This window comes from Pteropus medius, unplaced genomic scaffold (assembly GCF_902729225.1).
Source record: "Pteropus medius unplaced genomic scaffold, Ma_sr-lr_union100, whole genome shotgun sequence".
NCBI lineage: Eukaryota > Metazoa > Chordata > Mammalia > Chiroptera > Pteropodidae > Pteropus > Pteropus medius.
This window is the reverse complement of record NW_024354503.1, coordinates 16,200,502-16,221,668: the sequence shown is the minus strand read 5'-3', so window position 1 is coordinate 16,221,668 and position 21,167 is coordinate 16,200,502. Positions and strand designations below refer to the sequence as shown.

General features: G+C 41.5%; 1 protein-coding gene and 1 long non-coding RNA gene across 2 annotated transcripts in view; one reads left to right on the top strand and one right to left on the bottom strand.

Moving 5' to 3' along the window:
- The window catches only part of CCND3 (cyclin D3), a 72,526-nt gene that overhangs the window by 7,152 nt on the left and 44,207 nt on the right, over positions 1 to 21,167 (bottom strand). The window lies entirely within an intron of this gene.
- On the top strand, positions 18,414 to 20,735 carry LOC120596342 (uncharacterized). Its single transcript, XR_005651139.1, has 2 exons — positions 18,414 to 18,924; positions 20,452 to 20,735. It is a non-coding gene; the product is annotated as an uncharacterized LOC120596342 (long non-coding RNA).

Genomic DNA, 21,167 nt, shown 5'->3' with positions numbered 1-21,167 from the left:
GTCGGCGGGGCGCGGGCCTGCGGGCTTCCGGGAGCCCTGTGCCCTTCGGTCCACCGGTGGAGATAGCTTTCCTGGAGATGGTCCTCTTCTCCACCATCGAGCCCTCCCATTTTACTTCTGACAGTAGTCACCCAAGAACTTTTCTCTAAAGGTTATTCGTGCATTCCGTCAAATCCTACTTCACCCGCGGCTTGCTCTAAGGAATACAGATACTAATAACTAATTCTTAATGAACACTGTTCTAAGCACTTAATGTGCAATAACTTATTAAATCCTCACAAAAGCTCAATGAGTTAGTTAGGTATACTTATTTTGTAGATAAAGAAACTGAAGCACACTAACAATCAATCATAGTTAGTCTATGGCAGAGCTAGGATTGGGCAGCAGACAGTCTGGCTCTTGCTGCACCACTGCTAAACATTGCTGCAGTGATCCCAAAGCCAGCACCATCTGCATCGCCTAAGAGCTGCTTAGAAACGCAAACTCAGGTCCACGCCTGACCAAAATCTGCATTTCAACAAGACCCCGGTGATTCCTGAGCACATTAAAGTATGAGAAGGCCTGGTGGAAATCAACACATTACAGAAATACAACTGGGAGAAAAGGCCAAGGATTCAAGGCCTCACCTTGTCATAAAGTCTGCCGTGTGGCCTTGGACAAGCCCCGAAGTCATCCTTAGCTTGTTTGAGGAAAACGTGGGCAGGAAAACTAGATCCTCTATGAAGGAATTTCTTGCTCAGACTTTATTAAATCTTTCAATGGCCATTTCTTCTACCTCCCAAACTTGGGTTACTTTGTATTTTCCCCAAAGCTGGATTCCCCGTGACCAGGAGGCAGACCACAGGCCTCCAGTAATGCTCCCAAAGGGAGGAGGCCTTGAGGAATTCCTGCCTCTCCTTAGGTCCTCCTGAGGGAAAGGACACTAAGGAAGTGAGTTACTAGAGAAATAGTTTATAAAAGAGGCAAGTTCTATGCCAAACATTTTCTCAATGAATTGTTTTTTATACAATAAATTTTATTGTAGTTTTAATATCATGGAAATATTCATTTGCATTGTAGAAAACTTAGAAAATATAAATAAGCCACGAAAAAGGGAAAATAATTTATTATTTCATCATCCAGATAACACTTTAAAATGTCAATTTTTATAAAATCATTCTATGAATAAACACATATTTTAAAATGAGATCACTCCAAACTGTTTTGCAAGCATTTTTTCACTAAAAAATACCTTGTTAACACTTTTCCATGTCATTAAATATTCTACATTATTTTTAATGGCTGCATAGTATGACATTGGGTGAATATATCATAATGTATGTTATCAAACATGTATTGTTGGAAAGTTGTTTCCAGTTCTTCCCTGTTAGAAACAATACTGTGAAATATTTTTGCGGTAGTATTTTTGTATGCAGTCATGATTATTTCTAAAAGTGAATTAATTTCTACAGGTGGAATTTTTCAATCTAAGGTTATGAAATATTCTAAGGCTTTTTAAAAGATTTTTTAAAATTTATTTTTCAGTTATAGGTGACATACAATATTATATTATTTTTAGGTATACAACATAGTTGATTAGACATTTATATTTATGAAGTGAGTAAGTCTAGTCCTGGTAAGTCTAGTCCCTATCTGGCACCATACATAGTTATTACAATATCATTGACTATATTCCCGGTGCTATATTTTACATCCCTGTGACTACTTTAAAAAAAAAAAATCTCTGCGAACCGGAAAGATTAAAAGTGGTTTATTAGTAATAACATACATATATATTTAATTCAAGAGCTCTTATTGTGCCAATATGAATGTGTACCATATACCTTATCTAATCTTGTAAGTCCTATACTCCTTCCTATCTTTCAAAATACAAATATGAAGGTGCTTTAGTTAATTAATCATAGCATTGCACTCTTTCATTAAAGAGAACAACATATTTAAAATGATAAAGAATAGATACGAAGTTATGGGGAGACAAAGATGTTGAAATGTAAGAGGTTTTTAGGGTGCAGGAGAACTAAAAAATGTAGCTTTTGAAGTGAGTACATAACCAGAAACCAAACATGTCCTGATGGAAAGTGTTCCTTTACTTTCAGAATTACTGAGTAGGACTGTTCAGGTTAGAAGGTTGTTTCTCTTTGATGAGAGAGTAAATTACCATTATTTTCCCCCAATTTTATTGAGATGTAATGACATATATCAATTGTATCAGTTTAAGGTATACAATATGATTTAATATATATATATATTGCAAAATGATCACCCAATAAGTTTAATGAACATCCGTTACATAATTAACAATTTTTTTCTTGCGATAAGAATTTTTAAGATCTACTCTTTAAGCAACTTTCAAATACACAATACAGAACTGTTAATTATCATCACCATGTTATACACTACATTTCCAGAACTTATTTATCTTATAACTGGAAGACTGTATCTTTTAACCACCTTCGCCTATTTTGCTCTCCCAATATCCACCTCTGACAACCACCAATATGTTGTTTCTCTCAGTAAGCATTTTTAGATTCTACATATAAGTGAGATCGTACAGTATCTCTTTCTCTGTCTGACTTATTCCATAATGTCCTCAAGTTCGATCCATGTTGCAAATGGCAAGATTTCTTTCTTTTTTTAATGGCTGAATAATACTCCATTGTATAGATATACCAGATTTTCTTTATGAAAACTGGAGATGAAAAATGGTTTACTAGTAAAAATATTTTGCCATGTTATCAGACATTTATATTTCTTTTATAAATTAATTACCTATTCATGCCTTTTGCCCATTCTTTTATAAAGATGTTTTTATTGATTTATAAGTGCTCATTATATTTTAAGAATACACTTGTTCGTAATTTTTCTGTCATGTATCTTACAAATTTTTTTAGTTCACTGTTTGCCTTTCATTTTTGGGTCATGGTACAGTTATTTTTTAAACAAATAGAAAGTTTTTATTTTTATGTAGCCTTATTTACTATTTTCCTTAATGATTTCTGCCTTTGAATCATGCCTTCCCCACCATAAAATTATACAATTACTAGACACAAATATAGGAAATACTTGACTTTTTTTTATCACCAGGGAGCTCACTGAAAATGCAGATTTCTGGGCCCTGCTTCAGGGCTTTTCATTCTTCAAGTCTATGGTGAGGGGGTCCCCAAAACTCTGCACAGTCAAGAGTACATATAATCATGGTTTTTCTTTTTAATGTGTAAATTGTTACCCACATTTATCCAGTGCATCATATTAAGTGGGGCTCTAGCCTTATTTTTCCCCAATTATCATCCAATACATCCTATGGTACTGATTTAAACAATCTTCTTTATTACATTCATTTCCCTGCTATAAGCACCCCAGGGTCTGGTTCTTACATCTTAAATGATACCTTATTTTGATCATTCATGCCCAAAGACTCGCTGAAAACTGTCCCTCAGAATTCCTGCCACTTTTGTCTAAGGAACCTTAGGTAGTCTTTATCCCAATATCAGGGGAAAAGGTGCTTAATAAAGACACCAAAAGCTCATTTAGTTTGAAATAACCACTGTCCTCCACTTCCAAAGAGAACCAGGCTTCAACTACAGCAAGAGGGATGTAAATTAGATAGCAAGGAAAACTCCAAATACCCAATCGAAAGGGAAGAAGGAAGAATTAGCAGAATCTTCTCTGCATATCCCCCAAAACATGGCAGGGCCTCTACTGCCCTCCCCATCTCCTCAATTCCTTCCATCACTGGCAGCCCATTTATCCTCTCTGCTGAGTTTATTCATCCTTCAAGGCCCAGCTCAGGTCTGATATACTCCAGGAAGACTTCCTAGAACAATCCAGCGACAGGAACTAACCCTCTGGCTGCCAAACTCCTGCAGATTCCCCTGCACATGCCCTTCAACGGCTGACTGTTTCTGGACTTGCTCTCTCTCCCTACCTACAGTATAAATTCCTGAGAAGGGGAAGGCAATCCACATGTACTGATATCCAACTATGTGCCAGGCACTGGGCAGGGTGTTTATAATCCACCATCTCACCCTCAAAGAATTGTTTTGGGATGGGAAAACCGAGGTATGCTGGAATTAAATAACTTACTAAAGGTCCGTTTAGCTCCTCTCAAACTATACCCTTTTGAATCCCATACTGCCTCTCCGTAAGGATAGAATGGTGTCCAATATGCCTGTGTCTCCTCCGTAGGACCTAGCATGGTGCTGTGACCACCAGCTATGATAACAATCCTTAGTGGAATGCTCACTGTGTTTCAGGCATTGTACGTACCTGCTATGTATTAAATCTCATTTTCACATCAATCTTATGAGAAATATAACTATTCTTTTCCCCCATTTTATAGAAAGAGAAACCAATATTCAAGAGTAGCCAAATAATTTGCCTAAGGTCACAGAGCTAGTAAGGGGTGAAGAGGCAGGATTCAACCCAGCCAGTCTAACTTCAGAGTCCATGCTTTTCACTACTTTGTCCTACAGCTTGTGCTGTTCCATGAGTGTGTATTGATTTATTAGTTGATATCCTAAAGAAGGGGCACACAGAGCCTGCCCAACTCTGGAAGACAGGATTTGAATTTACACCCTGGGAGAGGGAGCTCCTGGTGAGCAGGGCATTTTGAGGGACACCTCTGCCTTGCCCCTGGCACTGCCATGCCCAGAGCCAAGTCATCCTAGATCCCTAGGGCCAAGGAGCAGGTCAACTATAAACCAGCTGTCCTCTGAGGAGGCAGGTGAGCTCAACGCAGGGCCAAGAAAAAGGAGTTCTGGAAGGTTGGCTGATCTGGATGGGAACTTTACCAATAACCTCCACCTCACGGGAATAGGGACTCCCCTTGTTTTTTCCCAGAGGGGGGGAAAAAAAAAAGACGATGACGACAAAGCAATGACCAGGGCCAATATGGCAGGGAGAGCCTTTCTGTCCAGGTGAATTCAATTAGAAAGAGTTACTCGGTGAAATGGCCCATTAGAGGTGTGGGAATGGAATGTCACAGGCCAGATGAAAAGCCCGGAGGAGGAAGGATACAACGCTTTCTTCCTCCTCTTCTTCCTTCTCCCATTCCTCCTCCTCTTCATCATTAAAATGTCTCTATCTGAGAACTGAGGGGGTGAACAAGGTGATGGGCTCACTTATCACCCCACAGTCTACATTCTATGGTCAGTTACTTTCAGACCCATGGAGATGATTAGGTAGAGGCCAGGAGAATTGGGGCTGGGGAGCAGTCACCTAAAGAAGGAGGTGGACAAGACTCTGGAATCAGGCTGCCTGAGTTCAAAGCCTGGTTCCACACCTTGTGACTAAGAGGGAGTTACTAAAACTCTCGGTTTGCTTCCTCTTTCGTCCAATGGGTATAATAACAGTCTTTACCCCACAGAGGGGTTCCGAAGACTAAATGACCAGAAAACAACTCACCCATGCCTGGCACATAGCAAGTATTCAAAGATGGTAGTTTCTGTTGTTGCTGTTGTTGTCGTTCCCTCTCTCCAGGAGTACCCCTTCTGTTACGGACATGCACCCAGAAATCCTCAGGGAAAGGCAAAAGTGTGAACATCAGAAGCCCTCCTCATGGGACAGCAGCTCTAGCAAACGTAGATGATCCAGCTCCCGACGTTCTGTGCATGATCAGGGGATGGTGACCACTGCAGGGTCCAGGGCTGTACCACTCTACCACTCCACGCTCACTGGCTGAGCGACTCTGGGCAAGTTATACTACCTTTCTGTGCCTCAGTTTCCTTTTCTGAAAATTGAAATAATAGTACATCCCCTATAGAGTGACTAGGAGGATGAAATGGGCTCATTTGTGTAAAATACATTGAACAGTGCCCGGCATATGGTGAGCCCTTTAAAAAAAGTTAGTTGTGATTGTGGTACTTAAAAGCACAAAATTCTTTGCATATATGGACTATTTATGACAATAAATGTAATACAATGGATATGAAGGCACCTGGAAAATAAAAAATGCCAGGGATTACTACTGTGGTGGAAGAGATCTGCAAATTCTGTGCTTCAGGAAGCATGAAGATGAGTGTTCCAGTCCATGAAACAATATAGTATACTAAAAGTATACTTTTGGTCTGATACACCATTATTGGATTCCTAGTTTTCTGAGAACTGGAAAACCCTATATGAATATTTTCCCCAACTTTTTACTTCGAGATATTTCAAACCTATAGGAAATCTGCAAGAATAATACACTGAATGTTAACAGTGCATTAATCTAAAGTTCATATTTCAGCCTATGTCTCCTAAGAATACTAGTCTCCCATACAACCACAAACCAATTAGAAAATTTACACTAATGCAATACCATAAACAATCTATATACGAAGTTCCCCAATTGTTCCAATAATAACCTTTTATAGCTTTTTCCTTCTCACCCCACAATCCAATCAAGAGTTAAAATTTGCACTGTTACTCTAACTCCTTAATCTCTTTTACTCTAAAATAGTTCCTGACCCTTTTTAAAAAAATCTTTGATATGATATTTTTGAAAGCCAACTGTTTTACACGGTGTGCTCCAATTTGTATTTGTCTGTTTTCTCCTGATTAGAGGATTCAATTTTTTTGGTAGACATATTATATAGGTGATGCTGTGTCTAAATATATGTTTTATAGCGGAAAAATCAAACATTAAATTAAACTAAACGTAATTTTGTTTGTTCTTCAAGGATTCAGGAGATAATTCAGGGCTTACAGTATTCCAAGTCACTATTTCAAGTATCTGTTATACTAGTACAATATTTCAAATCAGTAATCTTCGAAAGTTTTTGCTTGTTGATTCCTCAGTAAAAACTGTTTGAGCATACTCTTCCAATATATTTAGAATACTTAATTTATAAACTATGTCCATCCCCGCTACTGTAATAGATTATGTATATTATAGGACATATTAAGGCTTGTTAAAGGATAAGACAAAAATACGTGGAAAAGAAATTTTCACATTTTCTTCCTACTCTGCAATGGAATGTCTTTCACCCAGAGTTACCATTATTTGCCTATCCAGCTCCCGAGACAGCCTTCACTATTAATCAAGAAACTCCCACTAAGCCTGGATGGGCCTAAAAATCTCTACACAGCACTCCAGGCAGAGCAATCAAATTAGAGCCGGCATGTGAGCTGACCTATTTTCTGTTTCTGCTTCACAAAGGAGGCTGCCTTCTCGGCAACTCCACATGGATGTCTAGTAAGCATCTTTAAACTCAACTTCTCCAAAACTGAGATTCTACTCTTTCCCCCTAACAAACCTGGTCCTTCTGCAGGCTGCCCCACATAAGAAAATGAGAACTCCATCCTTCTGCTTGCTCAGGCCAAAACACTCCGTGTCATTCTTGACTCTTCTCTCTCAAATCCCACATCCATCTGTCAGCAGAGCATAGAGGCTCTACTTTCAAGATATGTCCGGAATTCACCTCTGGCTTTCTCCTCCTCTGCTACCTCCCTGGTCCAAATTCAATTCTTCCTTGTCTTTACTAGTCTCCCTCATCTAACCTATTATCCATTTCTGGTTGATTCTATGTCCAAAATACATCTCTAATCCTTTTCTTTTCTCTATTTCCACTGCTCCCACCCTGGTCTAAGTTGAATCTTCTCTCGCCTGGATTACAGTGGTAGGCTCCTAATGGGTGTCCCTGATCCACCCTGGCCCCCTCTAGTCTAGTCTCAACACAGCAGCCTTCTATTGGCTCTCCATTTCACTCAGTGATTACCAAAGTCCTCGCAATGCCACAGACCCTGTGTTATCTGCACCCCACCCAACCCACTTTCCACTCACTGTTCCTGGAACGTAACAGGTATACATGTTCCCTTTAGATTTGCTGTTCCATCTGTCTAGAATGTTCTGCCCCCAGATATCTACATGGCCACTCCTTCACTTCCTTAGGGTTTTGTTTTTGTTTTAATTCTCCCCACTACTTCCACCCCTGACCTATGAATGTTGCTGTCTCCCCTTAAGAACTGGATCTCTGAAGGTGAGGCATCTCCTCCCATGTGCTCATGGTATACACCTGGGGCCTGGAGCACCCAGGGCCTGGCGTGCCTGGCACACCCAGGGTATGGACCATGGCTCCACTGGGGCTTGAACCCAGGACCTTCTGCTTGTAAAACAGACGTGCTGACCACCACTCTATGGAACCGCCCCATCCTTGGGGTTTTAATGCAAGTGTCGTTCCTCATATAGCCTCTCCTGGTCATCCTACTCCAACCCTGATTCTTCCTAGGCCCTTTCACTACTTTACCTTTCTGTTTACCACTAATCACTACCATACAATATGCTTTACTAACATGCTGTTTATAGTTTGTTCGCTCCCTCACTATCCCACCAAAACAGAATGGTGCCAGATCCATAGTTGGTATTCAAAAAATCTTGTTTGAATGAAGGAAGGAATAAATGAAACAAGCTGGATATAAGAAAAACACCAGCATGAGCCACATGATAAATGGCAACTCACTGGTGGTAAGGGAGCCGGTTCATCCAAAACCAGGAGGTGCTGCTTTGCTCCAGCTTTTGGCTACACTGTGGGAATAAGTGTTGCCATACATTCCCTTTGTTTCCAAACACATATAATGCTCTGTGGATTGGATCTGAGGGGCAGGGAACAGTTTGTAATCTCTAGTGAATAAATGCTTGTGAAAAGAAACCTCAGGTACTGGCCTGAACCTGTCAAGTCTCCTCCTTTTCATAAAATTAGAATACAGCCTATATATTTACACATTTACTTTTTTTTCCCTTTCTGGCTGCCTGGATTCTGAATAAATGAGGCTTCCCTGTCCTATTTTGTTTGAGATTCCTGTTCTACAGCTATGAATGAAGTAAGCCTCCAGGCCTCAGGTGTGGATAGGTAACTTGCTACAGCTAAACACCTGGCAAAGAGAGCTCAGCTTGCTTGAGCTGGGAAGCGAGGAAGCCAGTACACTTCATTCTAGGCATGAGATAGCCCTGACATCAGTTTAGTATCATGATTAAGTGAGCTCTGGAGTTGGGCTGATTCCAGGCTCTTCCATTTGCCAGCTATGTGATCTTGGGTAGGTTGTTTAGCTTCTCTGTCCTAGGCTTCTCACCTGCAAAATGGGGACAGTAATAGCACTTATCTCATAAGGTGTTTGCAAAGATTAATATGGGAATGGCACCTACCACAGCGCCAGGCTCATTGTAGGTACTCAATAATGGGAGCTGTGATCACTAATGATCCATAATTACCAAGTGCCTTCCCCATCCCAGAGCTCAGCAGGCTTCAGAATGCTGGACACAAGTCAGAGATGAGAAGCCTCCTCTTTAGAGCTTCCAGTCTCAAGTGGATAACTATGGTGATCCTGCATCACAGAGAAATCCTGAGATGTCATTAAGACAGAAGGCTTTTTACCTGGGTAACTGCAACACCCCCCAGAAGTAGGCAGAGTGGTTTATATGTAATGAGAAATGTGGGCAACACTGGGAGTGGTGGGGTTTGGTGGTCCTGGTCACCTGAATTCCACAAGATGGCCTATGGAGAAAGAAGCAGGACGGCAGGAGCTCAGAGAATAAGTGGGGTATCAGAAGGGAGAGGCAGGAAGGGGGCACCCAGAGAAAGTTTAGGCAGGGAATGGGATGTCTCAACTGTGGGGCAACTACCCATGGTAGCACACCAGAGAATTTTAGGTAATAGAAATAATGGATTACACTTGCTAAGCACCTTCTCTTAGCCAGGCACTGAGAGCTTTACCGATGAAGTAAAGGTGCTATTACTACCATCCCATTACAGATGGGAACAGAGACACAGGGAAGCTAAGTATCACCCGGCGCCATGCTGCTAGCAACTGGCTGCCTTAGTTGGGTCTCCCCAGAAGCAGACTCTGAGACAAGGATTCAAGTGAAGTAAGTGACCTGGGAGGTGATTCCAGGAAGCACCCGAGAGTGAGGAAATGAGACAGAAGGGAAGGAAGCCAGTAAAGAGTACATTATTGAGTAAGTTACCACTGTGGGCAAGTGGAGCTCAGTCCTGCTGAGGAACTCTGGGAGGCAATGAGAAGTGCATGCCTCTGCCTCGGAATAACTGCGTCCCAGGTGTGAGGGAGCAGGGACACCTGTCCACCAATTCCCAACACCAGGGGTTGAAGGCTGCTGGGAATGGAGGGAGGGGCTTGCAATTAATTACCCAGAACTTCCAGCTTTCCTGCAGAAGGACACGATGGACAAGCCATCAGGCAAAGTCACAGTGCTGGCACTTGGAAGTAGGGCTGGTGCACACTGGAATGGTGAGAACCATGGGCATCTGGGTGGAAACCAGCTGCATGTATGACACTGGCAGAGCTGGGACCTGAACCTAGTCAGGCGCCAGAGCACAAGTTCTAAGCCTGAATAAATATTTTTAATAGTTTTGTGCTCGTTTTAAAGTTGTATGTGCGTCTGTACCAGAACAAACTTAGGACTTTATCAGGTTTCCTTTTAAAATAAATTTAATGAAAAACTTAATTTTAAAAATATTAAGTAAACAACAGCAGAGGAGGCATATGGATATGGCACATGGGGAGGGTGATGTGTAAATGACAATTGGGAATTCATGGAAGAGGAATAAAAGGGCAGAACTCTGAGGACCTCGGCTTGAATCTCAGAACCTGGCTCTGTCCCGACTATACACATACAACCAGGCCGACACCTCAACTCTGGGAACCTGTTTGTCCATCTATAAAAGAGGATAACGAGAGCCCAAACTGCATAGAGGGTGGTTCTGAGACCAGATGAAATAATGCATGAATTAAAAAGCACTAAGTAAATTGTGGAGTGCTCAGCAAACCTAAGGGGTCCCTCCAAGGAATCCTGGGGAGAATGGGTAGGGCCCAGGGCTCCTACTCGGCCCCACTCTCTGTCACCCAAAAAGCTCCCATCATCACCACTCCAACTTCTGCCTTGCAAAAAGAAGCCAGACTTTGTTGCAGGTAGTTTTGTGTTTCAGGGGAGGTGTGATACTCCCTTGTCTCAAAGGTTAAAACTAAATTACTCAAAACCAAATCCCGATAATTCCACAGCTGGTTTAGGAATGGGCACTTGCCAGATTCTGGCCAACAGGGTGTGAAGTAAGTCTGCTAAGGGGCTTCAATACATGGGGTGCAAGAGAAAAACATTCATTTCTGCCCCACGTGAGAATGGAGTAAGATCGCTAACATTTATTGTATGATTACTATGCACCAAGCACTATTCTAAAAGTTTTTTAAAAAACCTAATTCATTTAATCTATATTAAATTTTTGAGGTAAAGAACTACTATCCCATTTGACAGAGACATTAAACAATTTACCCAATGGCATATAGCTATGGGATTAGAAATCAGATTTGACTGTAGAACCCATGACTGTGCTGTGATGCCTGGAGCAGTTGCAGCTATAATGCAATAATGAGAGAAGCTGACACCTGTCAGTGACAGCTGAAAGAACAAATTTCTCACCCTGATGATGTTGCTGAGCTGCTGAATTAACCAGTCCTGGAACCATCTACCTCTGGACTTTTTGTGATGTGTGAGCATTTTCATTATTGTTTAAGTTACTTTCATTCCCCAAGTAAAAGTTCCTTTCTCTACTATCACCCACATGATAGGACAACCTTCAGTAGCAACCAGGTAGAGTTCTACCAAACATTCAAGAAGTATTTTAATCTTATAAAAACTTTCAGAGAATATAAAAAGAGGGTTCACTTCTCAATTCATTTTTAGTGTAACTTTGATTCTAAAACCCAACAAGAATAGTATGAGAAAAGAAAATTACACTTAGGAACATGAATGTAAAATCCCAAGAACGATATTAGCAAACTCATTCCAGTAATATATAAAAAGGGTAGTATTTTATGATTATGTTGACTTTATCCCCAAAAAATGCATGGTTAATTTATTTTTTTTTAAATCAATATATTTCATCACACTAAAAGTTAAAAGGAGTAAAAAAAATCATAATCACATCAACAGATGCCAAAAAACTTTTTGATAAAATTCAACATATTCACAATAAGAAAAAACTCTTAGCAAAGCAGGGATAGATGGGAATTTCCTTAGTCTGCTAGAGGGCATCTACTGAAACCTTACAGCAAACATCTCCTTTAGTAATTGATACACAGAAAGTAAACCAGGCAAAGTGCCAAACATCCAGGCTAGTGGGCAGAACTTCCAGGGCCTTAGCAAAGGCTGGGAAAGACCAAGAGGCACTAGTTTCTACTCCATGACCAACCTGGCCAGTTCCTTCCTGGGACGACTAAGGCTACCTGTTCCCAGTGTTCTCAAGGTCGACCATCATCTTCCCATCCCTCTTGCAATTTGCACATTTTTATGAATAAAACCGTCTTTCTTCTGAGTCCTCAGGTTTTAAGCCCTGGTGCCATCTTAGATTTCTTCCTTTCTTTGGTTTCCCGTATCCAACAAAACTGGGCCCAACAAAACCACTCCTTGAAGCTCACTTAGATCCCACCCTTCTCATTCCTCCAGGAGGCTTTTAGCCATTTTCTCAAAATTGCCAGCGAAGTAAACCCTTTACAGCAGAGAAAATATCCCTCTGAGGAATCTGGTAGCATAATCTGAAACTGCCCTCTGCAAACCTGAAATTTATTGGAAGTGTAATATCCTGCCTTAAAATATACATATACATTTAGGATTCTTGTCCATAATACAACCGTAATTGCCATAATATGAAAATTATATTTATTTACAGTTAAGGAAAATTAAAGTTCATAGGAGCCATGTGTATCATAAGACTAGCAGAAGAAATTTCAAACCCTCTTTTGAAAGGCTGGTCCTAAAAAGAAAAAGAAAAAAAGAAAGAAAGGCAGGCCGGGCCTACATTACTATTGCAAAAGCCTCCCTGAGAGCCTCTCGTCTTCACAGAGCTTCCAGATAGATCCAGATCATCCGCGCAGGGCCATCAGATTAATCTCTCACAGACACTCCTTTCATCTCTAGTCCAAGGACCTGCTTATCAGGTCAAATTTAAAAGTCAACCAGCCTGGCTTTTAAAGTTCTCTTTCTCGAGGCCCCAGCCACTCTATTCAATTTTATCTCAGCTGAAGCACCCCAGCCTACCCCAAGGCCTTATCATCCACCACGGGCATCCTGGTCATTTCTCCAAATCCAGCTCCCTCCTTCAAGGCCTACCTCCCAGCCCACGAGAGTGGTAACATCGAAAGATCAGGGAAATTTAGAGCCAGGAGGATCAATGACGCCCAAGGCAGGGAGCAGACTTGCCCAAGGTCACGCAACCAGCTGAAGGTTGTTTTATTAAACTATTCTCATTGTTTCCTGTAAACAAATCATATTTTTGAAACTCTTGGGGGTAGGTACCACATCTTTTTATTCCCAAATTTGGTTACCTGCTGTAGGCTGTGCTCTATATAAAGATGTGTGCTTTGGTTCCAGACTCCCTGCTCTGGCAATTCCCAGGCTTGGAAGGTCTTTCCTCCATCTTTAGTCAGGCATTGACACTTGGAAAATCCAATTTAAGATCTCTCTAATTGTAGGTTATTAAGTTTTTCCTTTTTAAATTGTCATTAGTATTGTTACAACCCTGAGCTAAAAAATACATTCTTAGAAAAGACCCACACTTTCCCCAAACTCACAAATCCATACCAGGTGACTCATTCTATTCTTTTATTTTTATTTTTTACATTCCTTCCAGGAGAGTGTGTATTATTTATTCTCTTATTCATTCATTTATTCCACAGATCCTTATTGAGACTCTGTCAAACACCATGATACTCCTGAGGCCATGGACAATAAATACAATGACAAATAGAGTTATTTTAAAGAGAATAAATCTCCTGGGGGAAATGTACTTTGCTTTCCTTCTTAATAATTTACCTTTACTTGATTCTTTAATTAACTCAAGTATGTGGGTTTAAGGGCTTTGACTCATCATGTGGCTAGAAAGTTCTCTGAAATCAGGAATTGAATCTTCTAGTTTTTTGGTATCTAAGTAGACTCAGAACATGTTCCAGTTAGTACTGGTTGTCCTGGTACAATTAATGGTGTACCCTTTCACTTTCAAAAGTGTTCCAGTTTGGAATAACAAATGTTGGTGAGGATATGGAGAAACTGGAGGCCTCATACATTGCTGGTGAGAGTATAAAATGGTGCAGCCACTATGGAAAACAGTCTCGCAGTTCCTCAAAACTTTGAATGTAGAGTTATATAAACAAGCAGTTTCACTCCTAGGTATATATACAAGAACAAGTAAAACGCAACTATGAGAAAATTTTTATACAAATGCCAGACAGAGCATTATTATTATTCGTAATAGCCAAAAAGTAGAACCGACCTAAATGTCTATCAGCATATGAACAAATACAATGAATACAATGTGGTGTACACATACAGTAGAACATCATTCATTCATAAAATCGAATAAAGTACTGAAGCATGCTACAACGTTCACCAAAATGAATGAAATACTGAGGCATGCTACAACATGGATGAGCTCTGCAAGCATTATGGTAAATGAAAGAAGTCAACCAAAAGACTACATATCATATGATTCCATTTATATGAATTGTTCAGAATAGTCAAATCTAGAGATAGAAAATAGATTAGTGGTTGCCTAGGGCTAGGGTGATGAAAATGTTCTACAATTAGATTATGGTGATGACTATACAACTCTGTAAATGCACTAAGAACCATTCGACTGTGCACTTTATATAGAAGAATTCTATGGTATGAAAATTAAATCTCAATGAAACTTTTTAAAAAGCATTCCAGTTTGAATAATAAATTATATAGACACCTTCCACCTCAGGAGGCCTTAACATTTTTGAGAGCATAACATGATTGAGAGCATAGCGGCTTTTGAGTTAGCCTTGGGCCTAAATCCCACCTCTACCATTTACTTGTTGTGTGACCTGAGGAAAATTATTTGATTCCTCACCTGCAAAATAGGGTAATAGTGCCTACCTCAGAGGTCTCTTGTAGTATAAGATAATGCATGAGAGGTGCTGGGAGACCCCCAACCCCAAGTTCAAAGTGCTCAACTTTCAGTAGATATTTACAGTGGCAAAGTCTAATAAAGAATGGATGGATAGAGCAATGGAAGGAGCAAGACTGAAGCAACTCGAGACTCAGAGAGCAGATTATATCCTTTCCATAAAACAAGATGTCCTCTTAAAAAGGAACTCAAGGAGAATCGGCGGATCAAGTTCCATGCTGCTGTCGTCCATTCTGCTTGGCCATCCGGTCCCCTCACTAGTGTTCTCAGCCCTAGAGTGTGCAAAGCCCTAGGCTGAGCTTCCTGGAGAATAACACGGCAGAAGTCAGGATCCCCTCTGCAATGGAAGGCTGAGCATGTGCAGGGGAAGAGGACAGCTCGAAGGCCGTGTAAACAAGACCAGGCTGACCAGAAGCATCCTTGGTCTGAGTGCCTCTGAGCAGACAACCCAGACTAGGTCAACTGTGTGCTGCCCCTGAGATGGGGCCTCTATTGCCTACTATCAGATGTTAAGGTGAGTCAAATAGTCCCAGCTATGTCTTAATCAAAACACTAATCCCAAGCTTCTGCCCTGGCTCCTCTTTTCTTCACTGGCCTCTAGAACTACAAACATTTCCTAAGGCTTAAGCCAAGACCCATGTTTTCCCTTCTCCAATATACCTCAGAGAGTTTATTCTATTCCTTCAGGCTCGGTTTTCATGTTTCCCCAGCTCTAACCTCCATCTCAAACTCCCAGCCCGTAATCCCACCTGGATGTCACACAGATGCCTAGAACACAAGATGCTCAACATCTGCCCCTCCTCTTTTGTATTGTATGTCATGATCAGTTGGGTCACCCAAGCTGAAAATGCTGACATTATTCCTTCTCAGCTCCTCCTGCTCCAAGTTTCCACATTAACCTGTAAGCGGATCCTGTCACTTATGCTTCCAAAATGTCTCTAGAATCTGGCCCCTCCACCAAATGCTCAGGCGCTCCCATCTAACACTTGCACTGGTACAATACTCTCTCTTCTCACTGGTCTCTCTACCTCCAATCACCATCTCTAACCCACACTCCCTACTAATGCCCCAGCATTCCTTCAAAAACTTCAGGAATGCACATGTGCTTCCTTCAAGTCTTAAAACCTTAAAATCCCTATGTCTACAGGATAAAATCCAGACCACTTACCTGAAATGAAGATGCAAAGTCTGCCATTTAAAAAAAGGCATCTATCCTAAATTCTCCTTGGAGCCTTATCTTCCCTCCCCCAACACACACGCCCTCCCCATACCTACACTCGAAGTCCACTGAATAGTCCAACACTGATGATTTTGCTCAGTTCACACACTTCTTTCTGCCTCAAACCCCCACCCTACCTCTCTTGAAATGTTCCATGTCCTTCAAGGCCAGCTCAAATACCACCTCTGCAAAGATGCTCTCCTCAGTTCCTCCTGCTGAAGTTTGAAGGAAGGAAGGTATGGGTGATTTACGGTGGTTGCCCTCTAACTACTGACTAGTGAGGGGGAATTGGCCATTGCCAAGTCACCATATCTCAGGGGCTGGTCCTCAGCTTTGCAGGAAAAGCATGCTTTTGGAGGCTGCATGGAGTCTAGACACAATCTAATCGTCTCCAATAAAGGCCACAGAAAGAAACAGAACAGAAAAACAGAGCCATCAAGTCAACCTGAATACCAAGACAGCTGATCAGCTCATGCTCTTCTTGACATGGGAACTCCAACCAGAGGGTCACATGGTGAACACAGCCGGCTTGCCTTCAGCCAAGGCACCCACTGTGTCCCACAAAATAGACAGTGTAGAGTCAAGGCTAACAGCATGAGTCAAGAAACTGGGACTGGACAGGAAGGGGACATCAAGAAAAGCCTTGTGGCTGCAGTAGAATTTGAGTTGTTACTCCAAAAGCAAGGGAGAGCTATTAAACGGTTTTAATATGGACCAGAATCTAAGTACATAAGCATTTAGAGTTTGGGGAGGAGTAAGCTGAGAGAGCACTGAAGAGGTTCTTGCAATAATCTAGTGAAAACTTCCCAGAGCAGCTTATGACAATAGAAGAAATGCAGGGAACAGAATCACTGGAACTCAGTGGCCATTTGGATGGTGGTGGAGGGATAGTCCAGGATGATTCTGGCTTCAGCAATTTGGTGGAAGATGTTTCTATTTCCTCTGATTAAGAATCCAAGTGGAAGAACAGATTTAGGGGAGAAGGTTCTCTATTTCACATGCTGCTCTGAAGTGCCCACAGACATTCGGGTGAAGTCCCACATCAGCTGGACATAATGAAGCCATTTATCGAGTTCTTACTGTGTGCTTGGAATGTCTATTACCTATTTTCATCCTGACGACAATCATTTAAGGTAGGCATTACTATCTCATTTCACAGGCAAAGAAACTAAGACTAAAAAATAATGCAAAGTAACTTCTAAGGTCCACAGCCAGCAAGGGACTCAGCTGGGATGTGAACTCAGGTCATGTCTGACTACCCCCTCCCCGATCCCACGCCATAACCTCGATGCCTTGAATGGGGTCTATATGTCAGGAGTACACACCTCTGGAAGCCCTCAGCTCAGGCAGCGGAGCCCCAGCCTGCATGCTGCCACCTAGGGAATGTGGGGAGAGTGAAATGCAGAGCACACCCACTTTTAAGGGGTAGGTGAAGAAAGAAGAGCCTCGGAAGGAAACAACAGCCAATGAGGTCAGTAAAGAATGGAAGGCGAAGGGAGAGTGGATGTGAGATCACAATACGGCCAGGGGTCAGCTGGGCATGGACCCCTCCCTCAGCCCACACAGAGTCAGACTAAAACGCCCAAGCACCCTCCCACCCTCACTGACGCATTTTTTTCTTTAGATATGTTAATAGAGGCCAGGGGTTAAGGTCGAGCCTTCCAAGCTTGAGCTCCAGGAGCCTTTGTGTCTCCAAATCGGTCTGCATATCTTTGCTGCGACCTGTGAATGTATCGATTTTATACTATACATCCCAGTGGACAAACTTAATTTCAATTTCTGGGAAGTTTCTTCCAGACTGACCTCCTGCAGTGTGAGATGTAGCAGAAAAACTTTAGGCCTTTAGATTAAAGTATGGGCTCTACTGTGTGACCTTGGCCAAATTACTTAAATCTCAGGTTCTTACCTATCAAATGAAGTGGTTACGAGGGTGAGAAATGTACCTACGACGTCCAGTTTATAGTGTGTGCTGTTATTATTATGTTTATAATGTGTACTATTATTATGTAGCCTCCATTTACTGTGTGGCTTCATTTCTGATCATTTAGTGAGCCTGTGAGAATTCTGATGCCCCCGTTCCACTCCCACACCTGGATGTCAGACTCTCTAGAAAGAGGGGCTGAGGTTCTGTATGTTTATCCCCAGGCAATTTCGAAACACATCCAGGGCTGAGAATCACAAACAAGGAATTACTCTCTCTTTCCCTTGGTGGGTATTTTCCCACTGAATTTATCACTCTATTGGTGAACTGTCTTAGTAGGCAGGTCTGTGTATCCTATGATTGGAAATTCTCAGAGGGCTGCCCCACTCCCTTTCCTAAAATGAATGTGGTTATTCCCAAATCAACAACCTATTGAGTCATACCTTTTCATCTATCACAATAATATCATTTTCAGAGGGCAACCTGGAATTTTCTAACTTATTAACTTATTCACTAATTTGCAGTTGCCCCCTTTAGCTCTCTACAACATGAATAATTGAGAATTCAAGCAAATTCTGGAATAACACTATAACAAATGAGAAGACAAGAAGTTTAGCATGAGTTCACCCAAGTCTCCTCCAGGTATTAAGTTATGTAGCAATTACTTTGTGTCAGACATTGTTCTAAGTGCTTTACATAAATAAATAATTCTAATCTTCAAATTTATTGTTATCCCTACTTTACAGAGGAGAAAACTGAGGTACAGAGAGGTGAAGTGACTTGCCCAAGTCTACATACCTAGTAAGAGGTAGAGGCAGAATTTGAAGCAAGATAATCTGGGTCCAGGATCAGGACTTTACAATCTAAAGGTAAGCTAAGCAGACGGGTGGCGAGCCCCTGTCAGCACAGAATCAGAGACCCCTGAAAAAGAAGGCCTAATGCTGTCCCCTGGCCTAGGGAGGAGTCAGGAGGAGGAGGAGGGGTGAGTCCTAAAGAAACCAGACTGGGGGTCACAGCTGACCACAGGCCGATGGCTTCCTGGATTCCCTGGCAGAGGAATGAGAGATATGAAAGGGAAATTCTTCAGGAAAAGAAAACATTTTTGAGGTTTTTTTCCTCCCTCATCTCTGATTGCAGATCCATGGTTTCTTTGCTGAGTCACTGAGGACATTTGGAAAGGGGTGGGGTGCTGAAGGAGTGTCACCACACTCCCAGGGCAACAGAGCCACCAAGGCTGGACACTTTGGGGGTCTTCTGGACAGCCTAGCTCCCTGCTCCTGGAATGGTGATGCCACATAGCTCTTGTTCTAAAAATAGTTCACCAAGAGAAAGCAGATTCTGTTTCTCTTCCTCATCTTCCCCTGAGTCTCTTCAATGAATAGAAAATAATATTAATGAATGTTTGAATGAATAATCAAGTAAATAAGAAAGTGATTCAACACACACTGATCCCCTATTGAAGGTTCTGGAATTAGACATGCCTGGATTTGCTTCCAGCTCTGCCACTTATGACCCTAGGCAGGTAACAGAGCCTCAGTTTCTTCATACACAAAATGCGGATATTTACTGCAACCTACAAGCTTGGGGTGAGGGCCAAATGAGGTAAGACAGGTGAAGCTCCTGGCACACAGTGAGCATTCCATAAATGGCACCTCTTGTGTGCCAGGCACTGAGAGGGGCTGGAAATCACAGAGGAATAATCTTAGACTCTAAGAGTTCACAGTCCGGTGGGAGGGGAAATAGAGATGTAATGAATCAACACAACGGATGATGCTAGAAGAGAGGCCAATTCCCAAGGCTAAAGACCCAGAGAGGAAAAAGATCAACTGCCAAGCTGGGGCGGGGCACATCAGGAAGTTCCTGCTAAAGTCTCTAGTCCAGGGCTTCTTAATCACCTGCGCAGCAACACCTGGGGCTTTGCGAAACTACAGATTCCCATTCAGCAGCCCTGGCTTGGGGCTGGAGATTCTGCATTTTTAACTATCTCCCACATCATTTGCAGGACCTCAGGTCACACCTTGAGTCCACAGCCAGGCAGTTTTCAGAGGTTCTCACTGGCAGACCTCTCTGTTATACTTTGTATCCACTTTCAGGCTGGTGCTCAAACTTGCAAAACCTGCTAAATAGGCAGCTATCTGAGCCCCTCCCCAGATATCCGATATACCTGGTAATTCTAATGCATGATTCTAATACCCACAAAGGTTCAAATCCTTGAAGGTGGCTATTTATTTGCTTCCTCCAGCCTTGCCCTTTCCAGGCCAAATCCTCCAAATGCTTCAAATGTTTTCACATCCGGTATTTTGTAACGAATTCTCTTTAAAAGGTCATCGATTTATGAGAAATGAGTTAATTGTGAATTTTTTATTAATGTAAACCATTTTCATTCCATCTTAAAGGGTAGGAGAGAGGAAGCTGTACTGGAAAGGATGAGAACTTCTTGCTGACTTGACACAAAATACTGATATCAATGAAGATAACATTCAGCTGACAGTGAACATGGTAAGAAGTGTCAACAATTCAAAGATTTCAGATGAACTGCTAAACCAAAAACAAAATCTTATGGCTCATATATGGAATAAACTCTGATAAAGGTTTTCTCAAATTTGATGACTATTTTAATATTTATATGACATTACCAATCATGGCTTGTGAAGCCAAAATAAACCTTTCTAAACCATCAGTAATTTTTAAATGTCCAATCGATTATGCTAGAGAAATACTGGCTTATCTTTTTTATTTCTTTTGTGGAAAATATTATAAAATCACTGTCACAGGAAGATGAAGCCAAAGAGGAAGCAGCCAAAACATGTAGGAAAAAGGTATTACAGAGGAGTGTCAAGTAATTAACATAGATATTGTGTTATATGTCCAGATTTTGTGATGTTTCAGCTTTAACATTTTTTCTAATATGTTGTGATTTCATTTCAAAATCAAAATATTCACTTTTGTATCTTTTATATTTGATTTTATATTGTTTTTCTTAAAGAGGGCCTGCAAAATTGCATAAGCTTTAGACCCAACAAAATCTGAATCTACCCTGGATATACTGGAAAGCACATGGGCTCTGGGGCCAGACCTGACTTAAGTCACAGATCTACCATTTGCTCGCTGT